At 42.1% G+C, this 9706-nt stretch overlaps 1 pseudogene; it reads right to left on the reverse strand.

Moving 5' to 3' along the window:
* Nucleotides 1-282: 282 nt before the first annotated feature.
* On the reverse strand, nucleotides 283-6785 carry LOC113111459 (midnolin-like; annotated as a pseudogene).
* Between the last annotated feature and the right edge of the window lie 2921 nt (nucleotides 6786-9706).

Raw genomic sequence — 9706 nt, forward strand, 5'->3', positions numbered from 1 at the left:
GAGAAGCAGCTGAACGATCTCTTCTCTACACAAATCTGACTTATGATTTTTTTATATTAAGATTTTTTGAAATAAGGGAAACATTCTTCTAATTCATCAGCATAACTGTTTACAGAGCATGAATATGTGATTATTCACAGCGGCTCGTCCATCAGAATTCAGAAGCGTGTCTGAGCTCTGATGAAGCAGTAAATTGAGACACAAACACACACGAGCAGTGATCAGACAAAAACGAGAAGTGTGTAAAGTTAGAAAAGACTCTGAGTCAGAACACATGACTTCCTCTTCCTGTGTGTGCGTATCTGGAGTCATTTGCACTCACACACTCATACACCACACACACACACACGCTCACTCACCGGAGGGTCTGCGCAGGAGTGTGGTGAGGCTGCAGGGGTGAGGTAGGTGAGGTGGAGGTGAGCAGGGTGAGGTCGGAGGGCAGCGCAGGTGTGTCAGTGTGGGAGGAGATCCTTGGCAGTGCTGTGTGGCGCTCAGGAGGTCGTTGAGGATCTGCAGGGATGGTGCTGATGTCCCGGCGAGGACGCCCGCTGCTGTCCTGACAGTTAGGGTGTAAAGTACCTGAGGGGTGAAGAGGTCGTGATGAGGTCACTGATTCTGGCTGCTGTGATTCTCACAAGGAAGCGATGTCTTACCTGAGAAGGTTCCTGAGAAAACTCCCGGTGAGTGATTGACGAGGCTCTCGATGACTGCGCCGGGTCTGCATCGCTGTCTGGGGCTCGGAGTGCCAGCCTGGACACACACACACACACACACATCAGGACAGGTCAAACACACCAGCATCACTGAACACTGGTCAGTCACAATCAAACTACTCTCCACTGTTCGTTTAGCATCACTGACACACTACTATAGTAGCTTGTTAATATTTCTAAATTAGAATTAGATCTACTTTATTTCTGGATGACCTTTAACCTTTATCATCTTGCAGGATTGTTTCTTTACTGCTCATTCTAATGCACTCCTGTCGTCTATTAAAGGTCCACTAGGGTTTAATAAAACATGAGTCGGTTCTATGGGCGTGTCTCACCTGAGTGCAGGGAGGAGCCTGGGCGGGGCTTTGAGGAGGGAGGGCGTGGCTAACAAGGTGTGAGTGAAGAGCAGGGGCAGGGCTTTGTGTACTGTGGGCGTGGTGAACATGAGGTGAGGGCGGGGCATTGTCTCTCTCAGTGACGTCTGGTGCCCGCTGATGAGAGTCTGAGGGGGTCTCACTGCTGACGGCCCCTGTAGGTGTCTGGTTAGGGCCCGCAGGACCCCTGGAGACGGACGGCTGAGACGCTAGCTGGAGCTGCACAAACATCATGTGATCGCCCACACGCAGGGCAAGGTCAGCGGGACCGTCCCGACAGGAAGTCACTGACCTGCACACAAAACCAGATGATTGACAGACGTTAATGTGGCAAATATGGTTCTTTCTTGACATTTTTATTTCTTGTTTTCGAACACAAATATCTACACACTCTTAAATCAAGATACATTTACAGGAGATGCAAATGACGTCAGAAAATGTCTTGTTTATTGGTTTATGCTTAAAACAAGAACATATATCTAACAGTGGGGCTGATTCAAAGAAGTGTTGGACACAAGATTATTCTTCTGACCCCACTGACACATTGCTTTGTGTTTTAAGCTAATTATTTTGATTCATTTTTTGTTACGCCATTCTGGATCTCCAGTAAATGTGTCTTGATTTAAGGATGTTTAGATATTTGTGCAGTAAAACAAGACTGAGGAAGAACATCATTTATTTGCTGTGTAAAGTCTAATGCAGTGTAAAATTATTATAAAATAACCGATTCGGGGAAAAAGCAGAAATACACATTAAATATAAACCTAAAATCGCCAGCAGGTGGCAGCAAACCACTGCAGGAGTAAATCACTGAATCATTTCCTCAACCCATTCGTTCAAACGCTGGATTGATTCAGTAATAAATCACCGTCGAGATGCAAAACCAGGAACTCGTGTCTAAAATGTCAATTAATATTAACTTCTTGTTCATTGGACGGTTTTATAAAACCAATATTTCATTTACAATCATGCTGATATTTGAAAACACTATTATTTGTGTGATACACTCTTAAAACCATTTAAACGATCATAGATGATATACATCACACCCCCTCAATCACAACCGAAACTGCGATGGAAAGCCTCTTTCAATATCCACTCGCTTCTCTTCCGTCTGTGAAACTGTGAACGATGATACAGATAAAAACAATGGTGTAAAGCACTGATGCAACACTGTAGAAGATGATACAATGTTGCCATTAGCGGGAAACCAGGTGACACTAAAGTATCCAGAGCGACTGATCACATCAGGAGCAGATAAACCAGCATCCCTGATTCAGAGTTAGATTTCACCACACGAGCACCGCGTCTCCTGGAGAGTTAAAGGCCGTCACAGGAGTCACACTCCTTCACACCAGAGACCTGCGAGCTGAAGCAGATGTAAAGGTCAGGTGTTGGTGTGCGGGGCTCTGATCTCAGTCAGTGGAGTGGGTGAAGACCAGCAGCAGGGCATTCTGGGAAACATGGTTCTCAGAAGCTGTGGGCTGGTGCTTAGTGCAATGCAGCTGATGCATCACGACAAACAGCAGAAGTGTGCTGAAGGACGGCAGAGAACGTGACACGCTTCACACAGCAGTTAGATAACATGAACTAACAATGAACAACACTTCTACAGCACGCTTTACACTTCATAACTCCTGATCTCAACACTTAATATAATATAAATCATCATATCAGAATGATTTCTGAAGATCATAAAACACAAACACAAGCATTTTACAATCGCATTAACATAGGTGTATTTAACGAATGAGTGTTGTTGTTTTTGTCTCCAGTTTCTAAGTTAAAGTCTTGCAGTCAAACCCACAGAGACGTCTTCAGACTCGAGGAGGTGTTCTGTGACCTGAATCCAGCGCGATCACAGAATTACATCACGACTGCGCGCCGAACAACGCTTTGTAGAAGGAAACACCAGCCTCCGATTACAAGAATCTGTGAGTGTGGCAATCAGCGCAGTACGTCATCATCACGTCTCAGTCAGAGTCCGGTTCAGAGCGGTTTACTGTACACCAGAGCGGAACTAAACACACGGCTGACTCACAGAAACACCTGCGAGACACACACACACACACACACCTCTAACACTAGCTGAGAAACTACTACTGTAATATCTTCTCATTCTGCTTCTCCAGTACACAAATCTGGTTTGAGAAGTTCGATTTGTGTGCTTGAAAGCGAGACAGAAACGTGTTTTGTGTTGTTCTGAATGAACCGGCCTCCGACAGACATCAAGTGAGTCATGTGATTAACCATCTGATTAAAGATTAGCAAATATCAAAACAAATGCATGAATCATTTACAGTAAGAGCCGTGACCTGCTGAAGAGCACACGTCATGATGTCACGCAGACTGTAGACCGCTGCTTTATGATGACGAGTGTGTTTCATCAAACACGTTCACCGAATAATCCAGGCTTATGTCAGAGAGTCGGAGTTATTGTGTTCATCTGGTGCAGAATAAGTCAGAACAACTGAGATAAGCCTGGCTTACTTGGTACTTTGTTTGATGAAACCGCCCCCAGATCGAAGAGTGAACACGTTAAACCTGCTTCATTCAGAAAACATCCGAGACGGAGAAAAACAAAGCTCCTGAAGCACCACTCACTCAACACACACACACACACACACACACACACTCGGCTGCTCTAACACACTTCACAGGAGGATTTCCAGACTAAAAATACCTGCAGCATCACAAACCACATCTAACAACAGAGAACTGCAAAACCCTGCATTACTGCACCAACGCATGGCATCGGTGTGAACGTGTGCGACACTAAACTACAGCAACAAAACACCGAGCTGGGGGTGCTTTCTGACACACACAAACACAGGTGAATCTCACCAAACACACCCAGCTCAGCAGTGATGTCACCCATCAACCAGGAGCAATAAACACTGCAATACATCCATTATTAATAGTCATTTTAGATTTCATGGGGACTTTAAGGTTCCTCACAGAGCAGAAACCAGCGCCGGATGAGCTGCGTGAGATTCAGTCGCTTATAATAAGAGTCTGTTCTAGGAAATCATCTATCATTCCTCCTGAGTCTAACCACACACACACACACACACACACACATCAAACAGCTCAGCACTGCCTAAATGACGCACAGACCTGCTGATGGGGCACACACACACACACACATGTGGTTTCACAGATGTAGGTGCCTCATGCAGGGGCTAAAACTTAAAAATAGAAACCGTTCTGCTTATCTAGTTTAGTTTGAGTAGGTTAATGATCTGTGAAGCATCAAAAGTCACGTTTACAGCACGCACACAGATTTCAATCGGCTCGTCGCCAAAAGAGCAGCTGCTGACATTTGCTTACATGCAAATCCATCGTAACGCAGAAAAACATTCATAAAAAGCACTGACCCCTTCCTGTCGTTTACCCAGAAGCCCCCACCACTTATTCTGAATGAGTGCGTTTGCATTTTTACACGCGTGTGGGCGTCTTTTGCTAGTTATATTCGCAGCGGCTGGTGGGAAACGCGCACTCATTAGAATAGTGACTGTGTGAGTTCTTGTGAATGAGTAGAAGAGGAAGTGTGCGACCGCAGCGAGAGCTTCACCTGAGCGTCTGAGAGCGTCTCCAGCGCCTGCACGACCGACTGCTCCGAGCGGCTCGACTGCGACTGCAAACACAACACATTCAGTCAGATCACACTCATCATCATCATCAGCTCTTCAGATGTAGAGAAGAGGAAGAGTCTGCTACCATGAGTCCGGCTTCGACCGAGGGCACCAGCGTCAGTCTGCTTCCGTCAGACACACCGAAGTCCAGCAGCTTTCCTGAGATCAACCTCCTGCGGACACACAACACACTCACTCAGATCTCCCATCATGCATCTCTCCAGCATTCACCAGATGGTTTCAGTTCAGTGTGCTTTGCCCTTCTGAACAAACGTTACTGAGATCTGATGGTGTGATTATAATAATATTGAATCGCTGAAATATATCTAATAACCATTTATAAACTGCACTTTAGCTTCCTCATTTCAGCAATTCATATTTTAGTAACATTATTAAGGATTTGACTGCACACACTGTAAGATGTGAAGAAGATCTGAACCGAACTGCAGGGGAAACGGATGAACTTTGTGTTTTGTTTCATTTTTTTGAGACTAAGTAAAGAAAATGCAAGGAATAAACAGAAGGGACACTTTAACACTACAGTCAAGGGTTTCTGAACAGTGTGTTTTTTAATGAATTCTCTTCTGCTCACCAAGCCTGCGTTTATTTGATCAGAAATACAGCAGTAAAATAGTGATATATTATTATAATTTAAAGCATCTGTTTTCTGTGTGAATCTGTGTTAAAGTGTAATATATTTCTGTGATGCTCCGCTGTATTTTCAGCATCATTCCTCCAGTCTTCAGTGTCACATGATCTTCAGAAATCAGAATAATATGATGTATTTTTATACTTATTATATTGAAAACAACAAAGTAGGTTTCGTTGATGACTAGAAAGTTCTGAAGAACTGCATTTATCTGAAATAGAAATCTTTTGACTGGTAATGTAAGGTTATGTTAATAAACCCGGTGATCTGTTTTATCATCAGTCTTGATGTGCATTACTTTTCAATGCATTTTACACAAACAAACAGCTTTAGGATAATTTAGCTCGAATGCGAACACAGAAAATAACCTTAGATCACAAATACTTGAGAATCAAATTGAGTTTAAGTTTAAAACCAAACCAAATATCTGCAAATAGGCTCAAAAAACAACTCAAAAGGAAAACCAGTTTGATGTTCGCTCCTGGTTTTAAGCATAAACTCACTTTTCTAGCGTTTATCAGAAAACCAGACCTTGTGAATCTCAAATAAATGTATCTTGATTTAATTTTTTTTTATTTTATATCTGCTCTGGAAAAACAAACACTGCAAGAATCTTTTTATTGTTTTATTATTATATTTATTTATTTTTTATTTTTTGCAGTGCATGCAACACTTCATGTTTAATTTAAGTCTGTCTGATCGGATTTAAAAACCTTCTAAGGCCTTAATTTGAAGCGAATTAAAACCCGCGCTTTTCTTCATCTAGACCCGATGTTTTGATCAGATCACTCACAGACCGCAAGCAAAAACGGATCCGAGCGCGACCAGATCCCGTTATTAGGAACCGAGAAGCGGAGCTGGATCTCCCGGAGCCCGGGCTCGGACTCACGTGTCTCGGTGCAGCAGCAGCAGTCTCTCTCCGGGAACCCGGAGCTTCTCGGACAGCCTCCTCTTCAGCCCCTGCACGGTCTCGTCCCGCGGAACCGACAGCTCGAAGCGCGTTCCTGTTGTGGAGCTGATCGATAAGGTCATGGACGCGTCTCCGTTCAGGAGCTCCGGACACCGGGACCGCGATCCGTGACTGCTGCAGCTCCGCTCCATCAGATAATCCCGAGCGGGTGACGGTGTGTGCCGAACCGCTGCTCCTGCTCACCGTTACGAGAGTGATAATCCTTCCGCGACCGGAGAAATATCCGCTCGGTCCTCTGAGGTAAATCCACAAACAATAACGGCCGTCGATCTGGACAGAAACTCGGCGAAATATCAATATCAGAAGGCCTTTAGGATACGGATATATGTATAATGAATGTTACTTATTTATTTATTTTAAATGTCCGGGGTTTTATTTATTTATGATAAATTTTGCCTCGACTCTTTAAGCCTCTCTCGCTCTTCTGTGCAGCGCAACTGCTGTGTCTGCATTTGTTGAGAGGTCCCAGCGGTGAGATCCCGCCCACCGCCACAAACAACCAATGGCGTCAGCAGATACGCTTGCGTTCATCGTGTCAGCCAATCAGCTGTCAGCCCGTAACACCCACATACACATAGGCAGTGCCAAGCATTGTTGACATGACTAATCAGAGAAGCGCAGAGAGAACAGCCACGCCCCTTCCCACTGCGATCATTCATAACAACTGAGAGCAAAGCGTTCTATTAAATCATTCATTATATTTATTTATTTTATTTATTTTGCATCTAGCTTTCCTGAAATGACAATTTAATAAAAGTGAAACATAATAAAAGTATTACACATATTTAGGAAAACTTCACTTGCACAAAGCCAAGGCTATATTGATTGTATTGGTTTTTGTGCAAGTGACTTTTAGAAAAAAATATTTATTTAAGTAGCTTATGGCTTTTTAGGCAAAAAAACAACTATGATTTATTAATTTATTTAATTGTGTGCAGTTATTAATTAATTATTTGTCCAGGATAAAATGCAATATAACACAGTAGTAAAGAAAAACTGATAATAACATTAAAATATAATACATCACAGTAACAAAATATAAAAGTTTAAACGAATGTTTATAAATGATGGGAAATGAAGTCTCTGAGGTCAGGAAGAGTTCTGTTATCAGTTATTATTAATATTTTCATTGTTATCTGGGTGTTGGACTGTATTGTTCGGCTCAGTTCTGATGTAGTGAATGATAGGACGTTCTGTCAGGCTTTGAGCTCATGATCAGGGTGTTTTCTTATCTGATCTGTGATGAATCAGGACAGCTCATCATCTTCATCATCTTCATCTTCATCACAGGTGTGTCAGAGTGACTCAACACATCCAACGCTCACTTCCTGCTTTTCCAAGCGCTGTAGTGTTCAGGAATTTCTGAAGGTTTGCTGAAGTTATTAATCATCATCTGGGGTTCATATCTCTGGGAGTGTGATGATGTTGTGGGAGGAGCTTTGTGCTCCGGAGGAATGTCGAGCAGTTGTGAAATTCCCAGCCCTGTTCCTGAAGCAGAACATTCCGATACCATGATGCGTGTTGTTTTCTGATTGCTGTACAGTATCTGTGCAGGGCTCTCTTATGTAAAGGTTACAGTAATATGAGCTACTCAGGGGTTAGTCAGTGTTTGTTAAACACATTAGACACCGTACGGACCAGAAGTAAACACGTTTCCTCATCCATCACTCAAACCCAGCGCACAAATATACAGGTAGGTTCAAGGGATGTTTAAGTTACGTTTAAGTTACAAAAACATTCTCTGAATGTTCAAATGTAAAGAGAATGTACATTTTCAAATGTTCAGTGAACGTTCTAAAAAAAGTAACATTTAAAAGATGTTACATGAATGTCCTGCTAAAACGTTTCTAGATATAAGTAACATTCTGTGCTCTAGAACATTAATAAAGACCAATGAAGTTTCTGCTGGAAGAATGTTTGTTTATAACCTTCCTGATCACTTCCTGTGAACACAAACAGAGCATTTTTAAAGATTCTTCATGAGATCATAAGAACTGAATCAGTCACTTATTGAAAAAAAAAACATCACAGATGAACAGAAAGCTCAGAAGAACAGCATAAAAAAATTAAATACTGTCATTTTCGATCATTTTCAATGCTATTTTGGTTTTTCCGCTACTAAATTGCACTTTTAACTCAATGTTACTTGCCATTTATTTGTAACTGTCTGTGATATCTACTAGCAATTTCTGAGCAAGAATAGTTTCAACCTTTTTCAGTATTTCTTTTGATGCTGACTTGCATTGAAAACGTTCAGTGTGCTCAATTAAAATATATGGACTGAATATGTTGAATAATCAACTGAACATTTTCAATGCAACATTCAATATGAAACGTTGAGACCACCAACATCTCTTACAGTGGACAGAAATAATACTTTTATTGGTGTTTTGTCCTACTGTTGCATGTAGATGTTGAATCCCGGGTCTGTTCCTCTGCGCTGTGACTGATGAGAGGATTGTTCAGACGTGTGTTCGCTGGAATGTGACTGTGATTCTGTGGAGGAGCTGGTGACGTCGGAGCAGGATCCACTGTATTCCCATCGCAGGACTGAAATAGCTCCTTCCTGCCACTGCGTCACTGTATCCCAGCCCACATCCGCCTCTTCATCCTCATCCTCCTCATCCTCACACAGCGACTCTCAGCTCTCTGAAACACTAACAGGGCTTTACATGTTAAAACCTCGTTCTGATTAATAAGCCTCTGAGAACCAGTGAGTGAAGAGTGAACGGAGCTGTGTGTGTTCAGGAATCATCTGAAGTGGATCTTCTGAGGTCACATGATCATCAGGAGTCTGCAGGAGAAACAGAAAACACAGTAAATCATCAGGATTCTCACACACATGACGTTTATAAGGAACATTGTGCTTATGTTTACGCTTAACTAAAATATCTTAGATCCTGTCATATAAGCTAAGTAAAAACTGTGAAATATTATTATTATGTCTTCTTAAAGTGTAATGTATTTCAGTGTACATGATCTTCAGAATAATATGATGATTTACTGCTCAAGAAACATTTCTGATTATTATCAGTTGAAAACATTAATATTTTTGTGAAAACTTTGATGCATTTTATTTTTCAGGATTCACAGATGAATAAAAAAAGTTCAAAAGAACAGCATTTATTTGACAGAGAAATCTTTTATAACATTATGTCTTTACTGATATACAATTGAATGCGTCCTTGATGAACAAAAGTGTTGCATCTGGGGTCAGAGGTCAGTTCTGCAGGTTCTGTGTATATACACGGCTCTTACTCTCAGAACCCGTTTCACATCCGTGCATGCAGAGGCCTGATCTCTTTCACTTCCTGTCTGCTCTGTGCTGTCAGTGACAGGAGCGAGAGAAGCAGTTCAGAGCTTCA

Source organism: Carassius auratus, chromosome 2, assembly GCF_003368295.1.
Source record: "Carassius auratus strain Wakin chromosome 2, ASM336829v1, whole genome shotgun sequence".
NCBI classification, from domain to species: Eukaryota; Metazoa; Chordata; class Actinopteri; order Cypriniformes; family Cyprinidae; genus Carassius; species Carassius auratus.